The sequence below is a fragment of the Schistocerca americana genome, chromosome 3 (genome assembly GCF_021461395.2).
Source record: "Schistocerca americana isolate TAMUIC-IGC-003095 chromosome 3, iqSchAmer2.1, whole genome shotgun sequence".
Lineage (NCBI taxonomy): Eukaryota > Metazoa > Arthropoda > Insecta > Orthoptera > Acrididae > Schistocerca > Schistocerca americana.
The window spans coordinates 321,451,271-321,474,937 of record NC_060121.1 but is presented as its reverse complement, the minus strand read 5'-3'; the positions used below and the strand labels follow the sequence as shown (position 1 = coordinate 321,474,937).

Sequence of the window (23,667 nt, the reverse complement as noted above, 5' to 3'; positions counted from 1 at the left end):
GTTATCTCCTGCAGTTGCATCTTTAGCTAAACAGTCAACGAGTTCATTTCCTGGAATGCCTACATGGCTCAGCGTCCTGATGAAGATCATTGTCTTTCCAGAGCTGTAGAGGTTAGCCATTTGGTCCTGGATTTGGTGACCCAAAGATATTTGGAATAGCGCTGGATTACGCCTTTTAAGCAACTCACAGAATCACTACAGATCAGAAAGTTCATTGCGGCCAAGGATTTGACATATCACAAAGCCTGAGAGATAGCAACCGCTCTACAGTATATACGCCGCATGGACTCAGAGTGATTCTCATGTCTCCTTGCATGTGCAAAAGTGTAACTGTCCCTGTCACTGACTTTCTATCCATCTGTATAGGTGCATACTGCATTAGAATAACCGTGGAGGAATGAAAGAAACAGATGCCGGAGAAGGGTAGGATCAAGGTCCTTCCTGGGACTACAAATTAGGTCCATCCATGTCACAGGGCAGGGTACAGCCCACAGGGGGAGTCAAGAGGGAGCTCCTGGAATACAGACTAACGGAGGCTGTTGGAGGTCCTGCAGTAGAATATCGAGTCAGATCCCAGCTGGTCTTCCCAGTTTTGGGCGATGTGAAAACAGTCTGAACTGGTGGTTGTGGAACGGAGTTGAGTGACATTGGTGGGTAGGCATCTGACAGAGCGTAACTGCGTAACTTGCCAGAAGCTGCCATCATCTAATCCGCAGTGATGGGACACCAGCTTCCACCAGGAGGCTGTCAACAGGGCTCATACGGAAGGCCCTTGTTGCCAACTGCATGACAATGTGGTGAACAGGGCCCAGCAGGCTCAGTACAGATGGTGCTGCTGACCCCTAGGCACATCCATAGTCCAAGCTGGATAAAATCAGCACTTTGTAAAACCTCGGAAGAACTGTGTGGTCCATGCCCAATGAGGAGTGACTAAGAAAATGGAGAGCATTCAGCTTTCTGAGTTGCCTTGAGTTGGTGGATATGCAGCAGCCATATAAAGTAACTAAGAACTGGAAAGCTTCAACAACTTCAAGTAACTGGTCACCAAGATAAGTTTCTGGGTGCGAGCGCACAGTCCGGAGTCGACAAAGATGTATAACTCGTGATTTTTCAGGAGAAAATTGATAGCCACGATTCAATGACCAGTCATGGACCCTCCAGACAGCCACCTGAAGTTGGCCCTCAGCAGTGTGCAGACTCACAGAGGCATAGCAAAGGCAAAGATATTCCACATACAGTGGCGGAGAGACTGTGCACACTGCATTTACAATATTATTGATGGCAACAGCAAACAGCGTTATACTCAGAACCGAGCCCTGAGGGACTCCAGTTTCCTGTACATATTGGTTGTCGAGAGTTGAAAAGAAAAAATTGGAGCGATAGGAAATTTTGTATAAAAATGCCCCAGAAACCCCACTCATGCAGTGCAGATAGGTGTGATGTAGCCAGCTGGTATTTTATGCCTTCTGTAGGTCAAAGAACACAGCAATTAGATGTCGGCAACGCAAGAAAGCACCGCACACTGCCCATTACAAATGAACCAGGTGATCTGCAGTGGACTGCAAGGCCTGAAAGCCACTTTGAAATTGTGATACATGCCCTCTGGCTTCAAGGCACCAACAAAGACAGCAGTTGACCATCTGTTTGAATATCTTACACAGCCCATTCGCCAGAGAGACTGACGGTAGTTAATTAAAATACATGGTTCATTTCCTGGTTTCAAGACAGGAATATTAATACCTTCTGCCAATGACAGGAAAATACTTCCTCCCACCAAATGTGATTAAAAACCTGGAGGATATGTTTCATGCTGTCAGCATGAAGATGTTTGAGCATTTGATTGTGGATTTTGTCTGGTCCAGGGGCAATATTGCAACTATCTGCCAAAGTGCTGCAAACCTTCCATTCACTAAAATGGACATTATATGACACAGCGCCATGTGCATGGAAAGATGGTGGGCAGCAATTATAATGCGTTTCTGGGTCAGGAAACGAGGATGGTAATTACTGCAAGCAAATACTTCAGCACAGTGTGCTGCAAAACTATCAGCAAGTACCACTGGATCAGTGCAGATGTTACCACTGACAGGGATGCCAAGAACCGCTGTGTGTGTATTTGGTTTGTTTTAAGGCACAAAAGCAACGATTATCATATGCACCCATGTCAGAACCACGTAACACGAGGATGAAAAAGGAGTTATAAGTGACTACACATGAAGCCCAATCGACAGAAGGAGAGACAGCTAAAAACCACGACTTTATCCTGGAGAAGAGGCCATAAAATACACCATACAGACAACAGATGTCCTGAACTAAAGATTAAATGTCCTTCACCATACTGCTATGACGGGTCAAAAGTAAAACGTGGTTGACAGCCAGCATGTCATTCGCTAAAACAGCTTACAACTCAGACGGCAAACATAAATTAGAATGTAGGTGGTTAAGAAAAGGGCATCCATCAGGAAATGGAGAACCATCAAAGGTCGAGGACATGAACACAAAGTGTTGGGGGTTCAACACTTAAAAAATGGTGATAGCTAAAATGACAGTGCCCAATACACTACCTTGCTAAAATGATTTCCTTGTGACGAGAGAGCCAAGAGGAGGTCGGCCAAGCCACTGGGAGAGATTTAATTCCCCAGAGCTTGTTCCCATAAAGGTATGACCAGTGCCAATACCAAAGTGACACCACCTGCTGACAGATGGCAACACAGAGATCACCGAAAGGAATGGAAGAACTAGCGGGCCGATGTATGAGGACTGCAGCCTTGGCAGCAGCATCAGCAGCCTCATTGCCCATCAGACCAACATGACCACAAGTGAAAGCTTTACTGAATCCGTTGCACTAAGGGATTGACAGTGTACAGCATACAGAGCCTCTGAAGGGCACAGAGAGTCGAAGCAGATGACACAATCAAAAAGCCAGTGTCGCCAGATGTACTGCTTGGCCTGTACAAGGCAAAGAGCTCCACTGTAAATACTGAGCAGTGTTCCTGTTCCGGAAGTTGATACCGAAAAACATCGGTGCCAATGACGAAGGCACACCCGACACCACGGTCAGTCCACGCCATCAGTGTACGCAGAATTACTACTACAAAGTTCTGTGCGAAGGCCAAGAAAATTACAGCGATAGAGAGAGTCTGGGGTAGTGTCCTTAGGAAGCGAATGAAGTACAAGGTGAATACGGGCCGTCGCACTAAGCCATGGGGCAAAGGGTTCACACCCATTGGGAAAGTGGCAGGCAGTGTGAAGTTAAGCTGCCAGAACAACAGCCAAAAGCAAACGCCAAGAGGTAACAGAGAAGGGGCATGCACCCCATACTGGCAATCAAAGAAGTCACGATGGAGGACACACAGGATGAGAGGCCAGGCATGGCAGACAAACAGCATGCACATCTGCTGAGAAGAAAAACACAGCAGTAGTTCAGCAGCTTCTGCATACAGACTTTCAACCAGGCTAGTGTAAAAGGCACCAGTGGCCAAATAACTGCCACGATGGTAGCTTGTATTGAGACAGCATAAGATAGACAGACGTGCAGATGCATAAACAAAATACCCTTAGCTAGGTTTCAAATGGACAAGGGACTGGTACAAACAGAGGAGTGTGGTCCGATTCACTGAGGACATGTAGGACACTGACGGATCACAGGCAGACAGGTAATACATGTGGGAAGACCAAGAAAGTTTCCAACTGAGCACAATCCCCAGTAACTTTGTAGTTTCAACAAACAGATGAGCAACAGGCCCAAGATGTGAAGGTAGTGGAAGAAACCCACGGCACCACCAAAAATTCATACAAACGATTTTGTCGGTGGAAAGCTGAAGCCATTGTCGATGCTCGACAAGTAAGTACGATTGAGACAATGCTCAAGATGCCGCTCCAGGAGACAAGCCCATGCAGAACCGCAATAGATGGCAAGCTCATGAACAAAAAGGGAGCCGGAGGTGCCCAGACAGAGACAGGCCATAAGAAAGTTAATGGCAATAGCAAACAAGATGACACTCATGATGGAACCGTGAGGCACACCATTTTCCTGGATAAAGGTGTCCGACAAGGCAGAACCCACACGTACCTTGACAACTTGGTATTTTAAAAATTCCTGAAGGAAACGGGGCATGTAGCCATGGAATCCCTACGCGCAGAGAGTATGAAGGATACCAGTCCTCCAGCAGGTATCTTAGGCTTTCTGCAAATCAAAAAACACAGCCAGTCTGGCATTTCCGCAGAAACACCATTCATGACATGGGTTGACAAAGTGATGAGATGGTTAACTGCAGAACGGCGTGCTCAAAATCCGTATCGTGCAGTGATTAGTAAATTGCGAGACTCAGCCGCCATACCACCCGGGCATTAATCATGCATTCCATCACCTTGCAAACACAGCTAGTGAGAGAAATGAGGCAGTAGCTAGAAGGAAGGTGTTTGTCCCTACTGGGCTTAGACATGGGTACAACAATGGCTTCATGCCAGCATCTGGAAAATGTGCCCTCTGCCCAAATGCGATTGTACATACGAAGGAGAAAGTGCTTGGTCACAAGAGAAAGGTCCTGCAACATCTGAATGTGAACATTTGTCAACTGTTGAAAGAACTAGTAAATGAAATCCAGCCAGCTTTTCTGCAATCCCAAAAGAGATGATGACACTGCACACACAACTGTTTGTAGTGAATACAGTTTGTCATCATAGGATGGCGGTTAAAGAAGTGTAGAGCTTGTCTCTGTGTCCGAATTGCATCGCGGCTCGCCTCAGTCTACCAAGGGCTGGAACATAGCATAGTAAGGAAAATGTGTGAGGAATGGAATATTCTGCATTGGTAAGGATAACATTGGGAAGGTATTCTATCTGATCATCGCAACTGGGGAAAAATCATTCGTCAGAGGTCACCAGGGAGGAGTAAAACCTCCAGTCGGCCTTAGAAAGCTGCCATTTGGGTTTGCAACTAGTTGGGATAAGAGTCATAAAACGGATAGCACATGGGAAATGGTCGCCTCACTACATGTCAGAGTGAAAAGACCACTTGAGACGATGGCCAAACTCGGCGGTGCAGTATGAGAGGTCCAAATAGGAATAGGTGTGCGTGGAGCCTAAAAGAAACGTGGGTGCTCCACTGTTAAGACAGGTGAGGTTGAGCTGATTGATGTCAGTCAAGAGGGCACCTATTTGACAGGTTCTGGGAGAGTTGCAAAGGGATTAGCACACATTAACATCACTGAGCAGCAAAAAGGGGTGAGGGAGTTGCCCAACAAGCTGGAGGAAGTCTACCCTGGTGAGAACAAATGATGGAGGGATGCAAATAATACAACGAGAAAATATGAAGTGAGGAAGGAAAATGCGGACTGGAACAGCTTGCATCTAGGTGTTCAGGGAGATTGTGTGACTACAAACGTCATCCCGGATGAGCAGCATGACTCCCCCACTAGAACGAAAGCCATCATCAGGGGATAGGTCAAAATAGACCGGAAAGAAATGTGAGAGGTGAAAGTGGTCGTGAGGACATAATTTTGTTTATTGGAGGCAGAGAACAAGTGGACACTGCGATTCCAAGAGCAGCTGTAATTCCTCCTTGTTGGATCTACGGCTACAAATGTTCCATGGGAGGAGAGCCACGACAAGGAAAGGGGAGGGGGGAAAAAATGAAATGGTGTCACCTCAGTACCTGCCAAGTGCCAGCCTTCAAAGACACTCTGCTACAGAATGCAGAGGATAAAGAATCCTGCTCCATGAGATGTAGAGACATCGATGCTCTCCGTCGGTTGATCTGCAGAGTCCAGGGCAGAAAAAAGTTTTACTGTGCGCATCAGCAACACAGATGTTGGCCGGGTGATGGTATCATGCAGTGACATCATTGAAGAGGAGCTCAGAGTCGGCGAAGGAGAAGACCGTTTGCCTCTGTTTGATTTCTTGGAGCCTCTACAGTTGGCAGATGACGATTCAGATGTTTGTTGGCTGGAGGAACGTAAAAAGTTTACGCAGGAGTATTCGTTCTGTATTTTCTGGCCTGTTGGTTGTGTAGCAGGCCTGTTTTGCCATGTGAGGTGAAAATCTAGTGGCTTGTTGCACAGCTGGAGGAGGAGGAGACAGACCAAGAAGTAACAAGAATGGTACTTTAAGTGCCAGATGGTAAATGTGAGAAAGAGTGTGTGTGGGCACTAATGATGCATCTATCTTTTTCATCACCCGAAGGACCATAATGATGCCCAGATGAGAGACGCAAGTTCGAATTTCTGCCTTAATCAGACCATTGCGCAGCCTAGTGTAAATAACATCACACAAAGAGTTCAGCATGTGAGGCCCTCGACAAGTAGAGGATAGTCATGGAGGAGCAAAGCTGCAAGCAGTTGTGCTTAAGAATCACAAGTAGTCAATAAAAGCAAAGCACTATTGCATAAATGAGAGCAGGATTTCACAAGGCCAGCAACTGCACCAAAACCTTTCTGAATAACAAACAGATAAACCATAGCAAAGGACTGGCCGCCTTCAGTAAGCGAAACCATGAGGAACCACGGCGCAGCTGGAAGGGTCTTCGATTCGTTAGCCTCATTCCGTTTAGGTTTAGTAGTCGTAGACTGAGGAGATGTTCAGCTTATTGCAAGAATACCCTCATGATTGCCAGCGTTCCTTCCAACTGGGAGTCCCCCTCAGATGGGGGCTCACACACCTTAGGTGATTTTTCACACCACAGGTCACACCTTTCTAACAAGACAGAGGGACCAATTGGCAGTTTGGGAAGTTAACAGCTCAGGAAATCACCCCTCCCTGGGCTTAGCCTGTACCAGGGGTTACATGAGAAACCCACCTGTTGACCCGGGGATGGGAATTACACCTTACCCAGTCACCTGCTGCGCATCACAATCATGGGCCGGCCTTCAGGAGCACACAAGGAGGAAGAAGAAAAAGAGGAACCTCAAATACTGAAGCAGAGGAAGGGTAGGAGGAGGAGAACGAAGAAGCAAAATGTGAACGAAAAAACAATGGAAGGACTGTTCCGATGTCAGGATACTGAAATTGCAAAACACATTCCCAAAAACAACCAAGATATGTTTCCAAGGAAGGGGAAAAGGAATATCGAGAGGAGAGACATGCAACACAGAAAGGAAAAGATGCTGCAAAGGTTGGGCCCCGTGGTAGCCAAACATGAACTTGCCAAAGAGTCGTGAGGACCCTGGGGAGACTGCCGTGAGTGATGGATGGCCGCAAATGCAGTGGAGTTTAGTCCATACTTGGGACAATGGGATACAGGATTGCATAGTTGAGACATATTGCTCCGAACACTCTTGCTTCCTTTTCTTTATTAAAAACTGCACTTTCGCCCGGAGTCTCTCAAATGCTATTAAATTATCCACACAGAGGGATGGCACTTATGCTGCTGAAGCACTCTGCGACGTTCCCCGATACCTACAGCTATATCTTCAGACCACTACAGCACCGGTGGTCATCGGGATGAGCCAGAGGAGTAGGGTATTGTTTCTGCTGCAGCAAGTGTAATAGTATCAATAGTATTCTGTACCAATTTGTCGATATCCATCACATAACAGGCTGCTGAGGAGAAAGCCTGTCAATCAGCTTTCCGAAGCAACCAACGTGGATCATGTTCTAGATGTCCGAATGGTGAAGGAGAGAACAATAGGAAAATGGTCGCTGTCAGAAAGATCACCATGAATGTGCCACTGAATCAGGAGTAAGATACATAGGGTACTAACTGCAATATTAACAACTGAAAATGTTCTGTGGGCCACACTGAAATGGGTTGCAGCTCCAGTGTTTAGTACATAGGACAAACCACTTCCACAAAGAAAACTGAGGACAGATGTAACCACCCTAGTGCTGTCTACTAATACTTGTGACAAGGGGGGTGGGAGGGTATATTTGGTGCAAACGGCCATAAGGCGGGGGCAGTCACCTTGAGGGGGAGCCCCCCAAACTACAAAAGGGATGGAGCTAACAACAGAGTAAAAAACCATGGGCCAACCTGGTATGGGAAATACAAAGAGGGCAGAGGATGGTAGATTCCTGTCGGGAGAGGGAAGGAAGAATGCCACTTGGTGCAAGTCATTCCCCCACCACCACCATCCCCAAGAGACGGACCATGACTGAGGAACAAGGAACTTTATGTTTAGCCGCAAACCCATATTCAGAATGGTCACAGAGAATGGGGTATAGTGCAACATATTTCATGGAGAGCAGCAAATTCAGTGACTTCTCTATGAATACTGTGACAAGTTAAGGATACAATTTTGACAGTTGAAGTGTCTTTATTCTGAATGCAGTCTGATTTCACTATCTGGATGTCAACTGGGAAGTGTTCATAAGACTACCTCAAACTACCTCCCAGCCTATAAAACCACCATGTACACTCCCCAAGTACTCTGCCACCTAAGTAGCTGCTGCTACATCTAAATTGATACTCTGCAAACCGCCACACAGCGTTTGGTGGAGGGCGCCCAGCTACCTTAGTGTAGTGCATCCCTGATGTACCAATGAGGAGCCCTGCAATTCTCCACCCAATAATGCAGGTTGAGACCCTCTACTTGGCTCGAAACTGAAGGACCGACAACAGCTCTGGGAATAATGCTGCAAATTGTGAGATCTGTTTGCACCCTTCACATATGGCAAATTGTCCATGTGAATGATGATAGGCTCACTTCTACATACAGAATACATATACAATGTGAATGTGACTTGACTCACTTGATTTATTTCCTGTTGTTCCTGTTGGATCATAGGGCAGCAGTATAGACCTTCCATCCGGCTCTGTTGGCAGCCAAACATTTCACTCCACTCCATGTTTTACCAGCTTTCAGAGCTGCTTCTTCCACAGTTCTTTTCCCTATCTTTTTCAGGCGGCCACGTTTACGTGTTCCTTGTGGGTTCCAATCCAGTGCTACCTTTTCAACAGCCCCTTGTAGTTTGCATATAGTGAGACCAATCCACCTCCATTTTCTTTCCTTTATTTGTTTACGGATTGGTCACTGGTTTGTCATCTCCCACAATTAGTCATTTGATATAACATCTGACCACCTCACATTCATAATTTGCCGAAGACACCAGTTTATGAAGACTTGCAGCTGGTTTACAGTCGTGTTGATTACTTTCCATGTTTTGCAACTATACAGGAGGACTGACTTTACATTGCTACTGAACAAGTGCAGCTTGGTTCGTCTCGAGATGTTCTTATTACACCAGACAGGGTACAGTTATACAAAGGCTCCATTTGCTTTCTGTATCTGACTCTTTACATCATCTTTGGCCCCTCTATCTTTACAGACGGTACTTTCTAGATATACAAAGGAGTCTACTTGTTCAAATTCCTTTCCATACACTGTTAGCTTCGCTTGTTTTTCAAACTGTGTTTTCATTTCCTTAGTTTTCTGAACATTCATTTTAAATCCTGCAATTTCTGCTTCCTCTTTCAGTCTTTCCAGCTTTTCTTCCATGCCATGCAATCTTTGTGAGAGCAGACAGATATCGACAGCAAAGTCAAGGTCTTCAAGTCTGTCTTGCATTCTCCACAATCACAATGTGAATGTGAAATCTGCAAATTTTATTCAGGTTGTATTTTTCAAATCCTCATTACATAGTATGTAGTTCAGAGACCACTGATGACAAGTGTGTGAACAGTTCATATATAAAAATTCTATTTAAAGAAATTTTCCAAAATTAATGATTCACTAAAACCATGAGCACTTAAAAATTGAATACCACTAATAATTGTTTGTTTTACGACTGGTGAACCTTATTTGAAGGCACTTGCGGTCTTATTAAAGAGAATCTTTTCTTAAGTCCATATATTTCCTGTCTTTTTTAAAATCTTTATTCAACAGCGTCGATTTCTGGAATATTCAAATATGAGACTGTATCCTTTCAAAATTTCTGTGTTACTGCCTTGTCTAAATTTCTCCAATTCCAAAAATGTGTAACTTTCCTAGAATAACACATTAATTTATGAAATATCTCAAGTTTTTAGGAAAACCTTGGCAGGCGTTGGAAATCCCAGTGCACACCTGAAATATCAACTGATAAAACAGAACCACCAGTTGCACCAAACATCCATCTAGTTGTTAATCAAAGCAGCATCTTTGCCTAATGTATTTTTGTATTCTATACAGTTCCTGTCTTTTTAGTTATCTAAAATATAACAACTCCACATTTTAACATTTTATGATAACTGACCTGCAACTATCATTAAACAGGGTATTTTACACTGTGTGACAGGTTAGAATTCAATGCGTACATTTCTTTGTCAGTGGCATGGCAGCCAGCATTGAAAGAGCACAAACTATGTTACTTTTGAGTCTATAGCCAGTAATAAAGTATGAGCATTACGTAATGCTCCACATTACCAATATTATTTTCAAGTCAGTAGGTGCTCATCTTGTGAAATTCTATATTAGCTTTTATAATGTACAGTCACACTATTATCGAGTTGGCGCCTAATGTTCATTGTGCAAAGTTTCATTTCAGCAATGTATAATTGAACAATGTAAATACAGTCCTTTGTACCAGAGATTATCGTATTAATCTGTAGTGTCTGTTCTTTCAGACATGTCTGAAAGAACAGACACCACACAGAATCTGCAGTTGTGAAACATTATATGTGAATTGAAGGGGATCACTGTTGTCAACTACAGCAGGACATTGCACAAAATCAGCAGCAAAGAGCAAAAATGTGTACTGGACCAGGATTCGAACTCGGGATCTCATGCTTATTGGACATGTCCATTAACCATTGCACCATGCAGGATACAGCATACTCGCAATTGCATGGACTATTTTGGCACGCCTCACAGTCAATCCACGCTCCCACCGAGCTTCACCTACCCACAGTCCCTGTCCATTGTACTCACTGTTCACTACTCTGAGGACGCATTAGTGCACTTGCACTGAAGAAAGTGAATCCATTGTCCAGCCAGGCATATCAATTATATGAATTCGTGGTGTATGTTCTTTTGGACATGTCAGCTGCAGTGGGACATTACACAGAATCAGCAGCAACAAGCAAAAATTGTGTATCAGACTGGGATTCAAACCTGGGATCTCCTGCTTACTGATGCAGATAAGTGGCACTCTGTGGGAGTGTGGATCATCCACGAGGCGTGCTGAGACAGTTCGTGCAGTTGCGATAATGCTGTGTCCCAGAGGGTGCAATGGTTATTGTATGTGCCTAGCAATCACAAGATCCCAGGTCCGCATCCCGGATCAGTATACATTTTTGCTGGTTGCCGCTGATTACGCGTAATGTCCCATTGCAGCTGACAGCAGTGATACCTTCCAGATCATAAATAACAGTCACTGTGTGAAGACAAATTACTATTCCCACTTGTATGTCAGTTTCTGATCTTCTGGGTATGTCTTACATAAACTAATCGCCAGCTGATCATCATTCTGCATACACTGTTAACAAACATACATAAATGTGATAATATTCCCAAGATGTGTTCAATTATTTTAAACCTCACTTCAAAGAACTTTTAATCAACAGATAAATCGGAGGGGAATATTATTGAGGAACATGATTTGCAGTTTAGTAAGTTTACAAGAAGAAATGGGTTTCCAGAAGTGTAGTTTGCAAATATTTTATGATTTAGACGTGAAGCAAATGAACATTTAAAAACCGTCATTACAAAGAGCAATGCGAGATTGGACAACATTAAATCTGGAGATACCTGTAGGAAGTCTTAACAAATTCTATCAAATGGAAGAGAAATTAAAGAGAATAACATATGCCTGCCAGTATGAAGCAAGGCCTAGTTCAATTATTAGTCAAATATTCCACTGAACTGACAAACAAACCTGGAATAAATCATGTAATATGACAGAATTACAGATCAACACAAATCACTTTGCATCAAGCCATATACTCTCTTTCCAACCATGTGAGATACCAATGGCAGAGAAATAAACAATGCTGGACGCCAGAATCATCTGACAGTCCTTTCTATTGAAAGGACACAGGAAACAAGTAAAAAAGACTGCAATGTATGTCTGGCATCCAAGTCATTACCAAAAAGGAGTAGAACAAAATGGGGTGAGTGGGGGATGATAGGGGTGTGTGTGTCAGAGGCGGGGGAGGGGGGTGTAAGAGAAAGAAGAAGCAGGAAATAGGAAAAAAGTGGTGAAAATATATAACAACAACTTTTTAGTTTACATCAGTACACAGTCGAGCTCACAATCTTAATATCTAGAGAATCATATGGCACACATATTGCTAAGAATATAAAAATTGTCAACAAGAGTGAAGAGAAATGTGCACTCGTTCCAGGACTAGTAGTTTCCACAGAACTGAGATTGTCAATGGAAATCTGACGTGCAGTGACAAAGGTTTTAGTATGAATTGGCACTTACTGCTATTCACACAAAATTTCATCAAAACCCGTGATGATAAAGCAGAATCTCATGCCAAGTGGCGAGATAGTAAGCAGATTAACCATCAACTTATTTTCAACATACATTCTTGAAAACAATTCTGCGTTTCTCCTAGAGGCAAGTGCATTGTTCAATCTTGCCAAGATTAGAAGAATGATTTGTTACAAATGGGCATGTAAGGAAGTAAAATCTTAATGTACAGTTTTTACGTTATGTATTATCCTACATGTGTGTGAGCGGCAACACTACACAGATTCCATGTAAATCGATTTGAAAATCGACGCTAATGTATGTTGTGGAAGTTACTGCAGGGCCGAAAATGTAGGAAATTGCTAGCCGTAAGAAAATTTTAATGACAGAAAAACAATTGAGTGAACAGGGCCTATAACACGGCCCGCAAAAAATAACGTAAATGGCGGGAAGACGAAAAATCTTGGAATGGAGAAACAAGTTTTACTACAATTATACCGTTGGCCTGGTCACCTTCTGAATAAAAGTCAGGATCTTCATTGCGTGTGTTACAAGTTGTTCCTTCCATAACTCCAAAACAGTTTACAGATCGACACGCATACATAGCGCCTGACAATATGTAAAATTCTGACTAGTACCATTCACCAGCTACGAAAATGATCCCTCAGTGTCCTTAAAGCCGCGCAGGGCTATAACTTACATCGCAGAAAGCACAATACTATAGCTACTACAGGACCGGCCCACTGTAAACGGCCTGCAGCATTAGCTGACTGTACCAAAGTAACTTGCATATCAAGCCATATGACTCACCTATTAAAATTATGAAAACTGACTATTACTAACATTCAAAGCAGTCCAACAACAACATTAGATGAGTTCATAACATGTGACACGCGCAAAAAACAAAACTTTATGCTTTTAGTCAGACACCTGGTATAGCTGTTGGTGCGCGCCCTATTTAATTAAATAATTAACAAATGTGCAATACAGTTGTCAAATACTATGACAGTTTCACCACACAATCTGTCATCGTGCCGGTATCACTCAAACACAAATCTCGTAATACAGGCGTTGTTAACATCACTTGTTCGGGATACAAGCAATAAATTACAAATAGCAAAAAAAAAAAACATTTTGTCTGTGCGTAAGGTAACAGTTCTGTTGTCACAACCGCAACTAGCCTTTTCAAAACGATCTAGCAACTTCTCCTTAAAATATCGGCATTACACTTAAGTGACTCTTAAAGACTGTTGCAATGATACAACTAACTAAACACGATTTATTAAAAAAATAAAGTTACGTTATTACTACTAATACTAACCAGGACGTTTCTCACCCCGATAACAAACTTTAAAAGCCGAAACTGTTATGCTATACCAAAGATCTTCGTTGGAGATAACACAGACTTTAGAGATAATATTTATCACAATCGGCAAAGTCGAACGGTGAAAGAACGATAAAATCTGTTTCAATAGGCAACGCAATCTTGTACATGCGTATCCACCTTAAGGGCCAGTCAACTATCATGTGTAAATATCCCATAAACTCACTGTCACGCCTCTTGCTTGTCAATTGTTGTTGTTGTTGTGGTCTTCAGTCCTGAGACTGGTTTGATGCAGCTCTCCATGCTACTCTATCCTGTGCAAGCTTTTTCATCTCCCAGTACCTACTGCAACCTACATCCTTCTGAATCTGCTTAGTGTATTCATCTCTTGGTCTCCCTCTACGATTTTTACCCTCCACGCTGCCCTCCAATACTAAATTGGTGATCCCTTGATGCCTCAGAACATGTCCTACCAACCGATCCCTTCTTCTGGTCAAGTTGTGCCACAAACTTCTCTTCTCCCCAATCCTATTCAATACTTCCTCATTAGTTATGTGATCTACCCATCTAATCTTCAGCATTCTTCTGTAGCACCACATTTCGAAAGCTTCTATTCTCTTCTTGTCCAAACTATTTATCGTCCATGTTTCACTTCCATACATGGCTACACTCCATACGAATACTTTCAGAAATGACTTCCTGACACTTAAATCTATTCTGGATGTTAACAAATTTCTCTTCTTCAGAAACGCTTTCCTTGCCATTGCCAGCCTACATTTTATATCCTCTCTACTTCGACCATCATCAGTTATTTTGCTCCCCAAATAGCAAAACTCCTTTACTACTTTAAGTGCCTCATTTCCTAATCTAATTCCCTCAGCATCACCCGACTTAATTAGACTACATTCCATTATCCTTGTTTTGCTTTTGTTGATGTTCATCTTATATCCTCCTTTCAAGACACTGTCCATTCCATTCAACTGCTCTTCCAAGTCCTTTGCTGTCTCTGACAGAATTACAATGTCATCGGCGAACCTCAAAGTTTTTATTTCTTCTCCATGAATTTTAATACCTACTCTGAATTTTTCTTTTGTTTCCTTTACTGCTTGCTCAATATACAGATTGAATAACATCGGGGAGAGGCTACAACCCTGTCTTACTCCCTTCCCAACCACTGCTTCCCTTTCATGTCCCTCGACTCTTATAACTGCCATCTGGTTTCTGTACAAATTGTAAATAGCCTTTCGCTCCCTGTATTTTACCCCTGCCACCTTTAGAATTTGAAAGAGAGTATTCCAGTCAACATTGTCAAAAGCTTTCTCTAAGTCTACAAATGCTAGAAACGTAGGTTTGCCTTTCCTTAATCTTTCTTCTAAGATAAGTCGTAAGGTCAGTATTGCCTCACGTGTTCCAGTGTTTCTACGGAATCCAAACTGATCTTCCCCGAGGTTGGCTTCTACTAGTTTTTCCATTCGTCTGTAAAGAATTTGTGTTAGTATTTTGCAGCTGTGACTTATTAAGCTGATAGTTCGGTAATTTTCACATCTGTCAACACCTGCTTTCTTTGGGATTGGAATTATTATATTCTTCTTGAAGTCTGTGGGTATTTCGCCTGTTTCATACATCTTGCTCACCAGATGGTAGAGTTTTGTCAGGACTGGCTCTCCCACGGCCGTCAGTAGTTCCAATGGAATATTGTCTACTCCGGGGGCCTTGTTTCGACTCAGGTCTTTCAGTGCTCTGTCAAACTCTTCACGCAGTATCATATCTCCCATTTCATCTTCATCTACATCCTCTTCCATTTCCATAATATTGTCCTCAAGTACATCGCCCTTGTATAGACCCTCTATATACTCCTTCCACCTTTCTGCTTTCCCTTCTTTGCTTAGAACTGGGTTTCCATCTGAGGTCTTGATGTTCATACAAGTCGTTCTCTTATCTCCAAAGGTCTCTTTAATTTTCCTGTAGGCGGTATCTATCTTACCCCTAGTGAGATAGGCCTCTACATCCTTACATTTGTCCTCTAGCCATCCCTGCTTAGCCATTTTGCACTTCCTGTCGATCTCATTTTTGAGACGTTTCTATTCCTTTTTGCCTGTTTCACTTACTGCATTTTTATATTTTCTCCTTTCATCAATTAAATTCAATATTTCTTCTGTTACCCAAGGATTTCTACTAGCCCTCGTCTTTTTACCTACTTGATCCTCTGCTGCCTTCACTACTTCATCCCTCAAAGCTACCCATTCTTCTTCTACTGTATTTATTTCCCCCATTCCTGTCAATTGCTCCCTTATGCTCTCCCTGAATCTGTGTACAACCTCTGGTTCTTTTAGTTTATCCAGGTCCCATCTCCTTAAATTCCCACCTTTTTGCAGTTTCTTCAGTTTTAATCTACAGGTCATAACCAATAGATTGTGGTCAGAGTCCACATCTGCCCCTGGAAATGTCTTACAATTTAAAACCTGGTTCCTAAATCTCTGTCTTACCATTATATAATCTATCTGATACCTTTTAGTATCGCCAGGGTTCTTCCATGTATACAACCTTCTTTCATGATTCTTAAACCAAGTGTTAGTTATGATTATGTTGTGCTCTGTGCAAAATTCTACCAGGCGGCTTCCTCTTTCATTTCTGTCCCCCAATCCATATTCACCTACTATGTTTCCTTCTCTCCCTTTTCCTACACTCGAATTCCAGTCACCCATGACTATTAAATTTTCGTCTCCCTTCACAATCTGAATAATTTCTTTTATTTCATCATACATTTCTTCAATTTCTTCGTCATCTGCAGAGCTAGTTGGCAAATAAACTTGTACTACTGTAGTAGGCGTGGGCTTCGTATCTATCTTGGCCACAATAATGCGTTCACTATGCTGTTTGTAGTAGCTTACCCGCATTCCTATTTTCCTATTCATTATTAAACCTACTCCTGCATTACCCCTATTTGATTTTGTGTTTATAACCCTGTAGTCACCTGACCAGAAGTCTTGTTCCTCCTGCCACCGAACTTCACTAATTCCCACTATATCTAACTTCAACCTATCCATTTCCCTTTTTAAATTTTCTAACCTACCTGCCCGATTAAGGGATCTGACATTCCACGCTCCGATCCGTAGAACGCCAGTTTTCTTTCTCCTGATAACGACATCCTCTTGAGTAGTCCCCGCCCGGAGATCCGAATGGGGGACTATTTTACCTCCGGAACTTAACGTGATACAGAAGAAAAAAGGCCTTCGGTTCAGCAACAATAACTTTATTGCGAGCGCGTATCTGACCACGCCCGGCATGCATTCACTGATCGGAGTTACAAAATTTGCTTCTGGCCTCTACAGAAGGATCCTCAATCCTGGGAAAACTTCCGTAGTTATTGGTGAGAAAACAGTACTCGTCCACACAAGCCAGGAGGCACGGAACTACTCATTAACTCAAAAAAACAAGAAGTAATAATAAAAAACAGAACGTGTATAAAAGCTAGAAAACACAGCGCCTCTAGAGGCTGGGCGCAGAAGTACACAGACGTCGTGTACAGTAATTACGACCGCACAGCACTGCACTGAACACACACACACACACACACACACACACACACACACACACACCGGCGAGCTTGAATTAGCGCGCGGCAGCGTCGCTACATCAGTCCCCCGGATGGAAGCGGAGCGTCGGCGTCGAGATACCGCGCCGCAAAGTGCACCCGACGTCCAGAACGGATCGTCGGAGGAGGAGGAACAGCGCCAGGAGGCGGATGTTGTGCTGCGTTGGACGGCGGATGTTGAACAGCCGGTGCCGGAGATGTGGCGTCAGTGTCATGAACAGCAGTAGGTGGATGCCTATGACAAGGTGCCGCTAGTGGGGTGTCAGGAAAAACATCCGCAGGTTTAACCCGATTCAACGCAACAGTCGTGGTTTTGCCGTTCACTAGGATATCCATCGTGTGGGCACTGCGCCGTAGCACTGCATAAGGAGCTTGTAGAGGCGGTTTAACGCCCTCAGTGCAGAGCATGACGTGACGACATTGTTCCAGGTCCTGGTGCCAGAAAGTGGGCGGCTTGCCATGATGTGTGGCTTCGGAGGGCGAATCTTTGATACATGGTCCCTCAAGCGTCGCAAGAAATCCGACTGGCCAGTAGCAACTGTCTCTATGGCATCAGCGTCTACTAAGTCACCAGGAAGGCGCAGTGTTTCTCCATAAACCAGTTCTGCCGCTGACGACCCCAGGTCTGGTTTGAAAGTCGTCAGTAAGCCTAACAAGACCACTGGTAGTGCGGTTGTCCAGGTTTCTTCGTGGCACATCAGCGCGGCCTTCAAACAACGGTGCCAGCGTTCGATCATTCCATTGCTTGCTGGGTGATAACTTCTGGTCTTATGGTGGGTGTAACCACAGAACTTGGCCAGCTGTGAGAACAGGTCTGATTCAAATTGCCGTCCGCGGTCAGTGGTAATGTGTAGTGGGCACCCAAATCTTGTCAACCAAGTCATTGCAAAAGCGGAAGCGAATGTGTCTGCTGTGATATTATCCACCAGCACTGCCTCCAGCCAACATGTAAAACGGTCGATCATTGTAAACAGATATCTTTGTCCGTTCGAAGGTGGAAGCGGTCCGACTACATCCAAATGAACGTGGGCAAAGTGGGCAGTGGTATCAGGAAAATCGCCGATCGGTGCGTGTTCATGGCGGTTAATCTTGCAGCATTGGCACTGAAGACAAGATCGGACCCACTCTCGCCAGTCTTTTTGTATGCCCGGCCACACGAAGCGTTGCGATACTAGGCGGAATGTCGGGCGTACCCCTGGATGGCACAATCCATGTACTGTATCAAAGGTATGTCTTCTAAAAGCCGGCGTCAGAAAGGGACGAGGTCAGCCGCGAGAAACGTCGCAGTATAGCTGTGTATCTCCCCCCGGAACATCAACAAGTTTCAGTTGCAATGCGGAAGCCGTATCTTTAACATAGGCAAGGAGTTCTTCGTCTTCTCTCTGTGACTGTGCCAGTGCAGGAAAGTCTATGGTACTGGAAACACTGCTGATCCGTGATAGGCAATCCGCAACAATGTTGTCGATCCCAGAAATATGTCTAATGTCGGTAGTAAACTGGGCCACGAACTCAATGTGATGAAATTGACGGGGGGAGCAGCAGTTGACACTATTCCGACGGAAGGCGAACGTGAAGTGGCTTGTGGTCTGTATATATCGTGAAAGTTCGCGCTTCCACTTGGGGGCGGAAATATTTCACTGCTTGATATACCGCCAGGAGCTCACGGTCATATGTGCTCCATTTTCTCTGTGCAGGCGAAAGCTTGTGAGAATCATACGCCAGTGGCTGCCATGCGTTGTCCGACCATTGTTGTAACGCGGCTCCGATCGCCGTCTGGCTCGCGTCTACGACAATTGCTAATGGCGCGTCGAGCCGTGGGTGTGCGAGAAGCGCCGCGTCGGGCATGCTCTTCTTTGTTGCCTCGAACGCAGAATACATGTCCTCTGTCCACTGTATCAGAGACTTGCTTTTTACTTTAGGGCCTGATAATGCCGCCGTCAAAGGTTCCTGCAGATCCGCAGCGTGGGGAAGGTGTCGTCGATAAAAATTGAGCATCCCCAAAAAACGACGTAATTCTTTGATCGTAGCTGGTCGAGGTAGCTGCAAGATAGCGTCCACCTTCTCGGACAGAGGAAGAGAGCCTTCATCAGAAATCTTATGGCGAAGAAATGTCACCTCTGACTGCCCAAAAACACACTTGTCCACGTTCAAGACGACACCGTAACGCTCCAATCGCTCGAAAATCTCTCGCAGATGTTGTCGGTGTTGTTCATGGTCAGCAGAGAACACTAACACATCGTCCAGGTAGGCGAAACAAAACGGCAGCCTCTGGAGAACTGAGTCTACAGGGTGTTACAAAAAGGTACGGCCAAATTTTTCTGGAAACTTTCTTCACAGACAAATAAAGAAAAGATGTTATGTGGACATGTGTACGGAAACGCTTAATTTCCATGTTAGAGCTCATTTTAGTTTCGTCAGTATGTACTGTACTTCCTCGATTCACCGCCAGTTGGCCCAATTGAAGGAAGGTAATGTTGACTTCGGTGCTTGTGTTGACATGCGACTCATTGCTCTACAGTACTAGCATCAAGCACATCAGTACGTAGCATCAACAGGTTAGTGTTCATCACGAACGTGGTTTTGCAGTCAGTGCAATGTTTACAAATGCGGAGTTGGCAGATGCCCATTTGATGTATGATTATCACGGGGCAATAGCCGTGGCGCGGTACGTTTGTATCGCGACAGATTTCCAGAACGAAGGTGTCCCGACAGGAAGACGTTCGAAGCAATTGATCGGCGTCTTAGGGAGCACGGAACATTCCAGCCTATGACTCGCGACTGGGGAAGGCCTAGAACGACGAGGACATCTGCAATGGACGAGGCAATTCCTCGGGCAGTTGACGATAGCCTTAATGTTAGCGTCAGAGAAGTTTCTGCTGTACAAGGTAACGTAGACCACATCACTGTATGGAGAGTGCTACGGGAGAACCAGTTGTTTCCGTACCATGTACAGCCTGTGCAGGCACTATCAGCAGCTGATTGGCCTCCACGGGAACAGTTTTGCAAATGGTTCATCCAACAATGTGTCAATCCTCATTTCAGTGCAAATGTTCTCTTTACGGGTGGGGCTGCATTCCAACGTTATCAAATTGTAAATTTTCACAGTCAACATGTGTGGGCTGACGAGAACCCGCACGCAATTGTGCAATCACGTCATCAACACAGATTTTCTGTGAACGTTTGGGCAGGCATTGTTGGTGATGTCTTGATTGGCCCCATGTTCTTCCACCTACGCTCAGTGGAGCACGTTATCATGATTTCATACGGGATACTCTACCTGTGCTGCTAGAACATGTGCCTTTACAAGTACGACACAACATCGCAACATGTGGTTCATGCACGATGGAGCTCCTGCACACTTCAGTCGAAGTTTTCGTACGCTTCTCAACAACAGATTCTGTGACCGATGGATTGGTAGAGGCGGACCAATTCCATGGCCTCCACGCTCTCCTGACCTCAACCCTCTTGACTTTCATTTATGGGGGCATTTGAAAGCTCTTGTCTACGCAACCCCGGTGCCAAATGTAGAGACTCTTCGTGATCGTATTGTGGACGGCTGTGATACAATACGCCATTCTCCAGGGCTGCATCAGCGCATCAGGGATTCCATGCGACGGAGGGTGGATGCATGTATCCTCGCTAATGGTGGACATTTTGAACTTTTCCTGTAACAAAGTGTTTGAAGTCACGCTGGTACGTTCTGTTGCTGTGTGTTTCCATTCCATGATTAATGTGATTTGAAGAGAAGTAATAAAATGAGCTCTAACATGGAAAGTAAGCGTTTCCGGACACATGTCCACATAACATATTTTCTTTCTTTGTGTGTGAGGAATGTTTCCTGAAAGTTTGGCCGTACCTTTTTGTAACACCCTGTATAAACCTTTGCCAGGTCTGAGCGGCATTGCGTAAACCGAAAGTCATAAATTTGCTTTCAAATAAACCGAAAGGCGTTATTATTGCAGTCTTTGGAATGTCGTCATTGGCCACCGGAATCTGTGTATACGCTTTAGCGCAGTCCAGAACTGTGAACACCGTGGCACCATGTAAAGCGTGATTATAATCCCTCAGTAACGGAACGGGATATCTGTCCGGCACTGTTTGCGCGTTAAGCGCACGGTAGTCACCGCATGGGCGCCAAGCTCCACCCTTCTTCAGAACAAGATGTAATGCGGAGGACCACGAGCTCTTAGGTGGCCGCATTATGCCCTCGCGAATAATGGCGTCAAATTCTGCCTTCGCTATCGACGATCGGTCCGGAACGAGACACCTAGGTCGGCATGCTACTGGGGGACCATCAGTCGTTTGAATGTGATACACCGTGTCATGTGGTATGAACCTGGGAGCGCCGGGCGGCCTGGTCAAGTTCGGATAGTTAAGCAGTAATTCAGTGTACTCACCCTCTGTAGCATGGACCAACTTGGCACTGTGCTTTGCGGTGCTGCGACAGAAACCCGTGACTGCTAAGCCAGTGACGCTGTCTACCAAGCGTGCGTTCGCGACGTCCGGCAGCAGGTGGTAGTGCGCCAGGAGGTCAGCAACGATGATCGCCTCCGTGACGTCAGCCACTGTAAAATTCCAGTTGTACGGGTGACGTAACCCGAGATTAAGCTCCATCCTCTGTGTGCCATATGTTGCGATGGAAGAATTGTTGGCAGCCGTCAGACGGAAGGCAGTTGGCGGCCGCAACGATGTATGGCTGTTCGTGGTATGATACTCAGGTCCGACCCAGTGTCAATTAAAAATTTTACGCCGGAACTCCTATCGGTAACGAACTGGCGCTTGGAGGATAACTGGCAGTCGATTGCGCCTATTGTCGACCGCCGGTGGTGTTTGGGTGCGAGCATGGCGATGTGCACTTCCTTGCCTGATCGCCGAATCGCCGGTGGTACCAGCACAACGGTACCTCGCCTTGCGGAGTGGTAGTACCGCCGGAAGATCTGCTTCTCGAACGCCGCGTCTGTATCGGCTTCTTCTATTGTTGCCGTCGTCACGTGCCAGCAGCGCACTGACCTGGGCGCACAAAAGCTCAACCTTGGCCGCGAGTGAATCACGGTCGGCCCGTGCTACAGACGCGGTACTGTTTGAACTATTGTCCAACGCCGCGACTGCGCTGACCTGAGCCGGTGCTATCGCGTCCTGAATCCGGTCTGCTAGCTGCGCCACGTCATCCAGCGGCATGTCCGTTTGTGAGGCGATTATGGCTTTTATTTGCGGCGGCAACCTACTGCTCCACAGCGTTCTGAGCAGACTGTCTGGCACAGTAACGGTGTCAACTTTGCTGCGTAGATATTTCAGGTATTGAGAAGGCTTCCTGTCGCCAATTTCTTCCTGTGTCAGAACCTGACGTACCCGGTCCACTTGTGACGCGGCCACCCGTCGAATCAACTCTGATTTTAGCCTGGCTTAAGCTCCAGTCTCGGTCGGTGCTGTGATTATGTCCTGCACATCGGCTGCGTAACGTTGGTGGAGCTGGTTCACAATCAGCGCAAATTTAGTTGCTTCGGCCGTTATTCCAGCGAACCCAAAACTTGCCTCTGCCTGCGCGAACCAGAGTACCGGGTTGTCGGGCCGGAACGGCGGCAAACGGACTGCAGTCCTGGAGACGGCCTGCTGTTCGGTCATTATGTGCTCGTCACTTACGTAGCTCACGCCAGCTTCTTCTTAATCACGTCGGTTTCTGCTTGGATCACGTCGGGATGAACACTTGTCGGGTTCAGCTAAACTGGTGGCTGTCCGACCTTTGCTTAACGTGATTCAGAAGAATAAAGAATTTCAGTTCAGCAACAATATCTTTATTGCGAGCGCGTATGGACTGATCGGAGTTACAAAATTTGCTTCCGGCCTCTACAGAAGGATCCTTAGTCCTGGGAAAACTTCCGTAGTTATTGGAGAGAAAACAGTACTCGTCCACACAAGCCAGGAGGCACAGAACTAACAATACTAATCATACATATTTGGCCCACCTCGTAACATGATTAGTGGGCCATTAATTGTTACATAAGATTAAGTTTTTTTGCAGCTTAGATTACAATTTTGTTAGTGAGCTACTATTTAAGTTCCTAAAGTATGGTTAGATTCCTACAACAACAATGGGCAGTTTAGTTTTACCTACTTCTAACCTAGAAATGACTACTAACTGCAGCGTCACAGGTGTGCCTGTAAAATACAAACCTACTTAGAGTGGCCAGGCTCCTCGAGCTAACCCCGGGGAGCATGCCCCTGGCACTGGGCCGGTCAAGGTTAGTATTCGCTGCAGTTTCCTATGTTAGTGTTCTAAACTAAGTCCTACTACTACTAACTTAACCTACGTCATAGTTGGTGCTTTAGTCGCAATCGGTGTGATTGACCCCACCCCCCCTAGTCCCGTACGTGGCGGTTTCCAACTGATGGAAGTCGGCCATTCCACGCACAGGCG

General features: G+C 45.1%; 1 protein-coding gene across 2 annotated transcripts in view; it reads right to left on the bottom strand.

Annotated features, from left to right (window-relative positions):
* Positions 1 to 13,728, bottom strand: part of LOC124605338 (RISC-loading complex subunit tarbp2) — a 159,242-nt gene extending 145,514 nt beyond the window's left edge. For both annotated transcript variants that reach the window (XM_047136944.1, XM_047136946.1), the window contains exon 1: positions 13,655 to 13,728. The gene's annotated coding sequence lies outside the window, so the exon portion shown is untranslated. The remainder of the gene's footprint in view (positions 1 to 13,654) is intronic.
* Between the last annotated feature and the right edge of the window lie 9,939 nt (positions 13,729 to 23,667).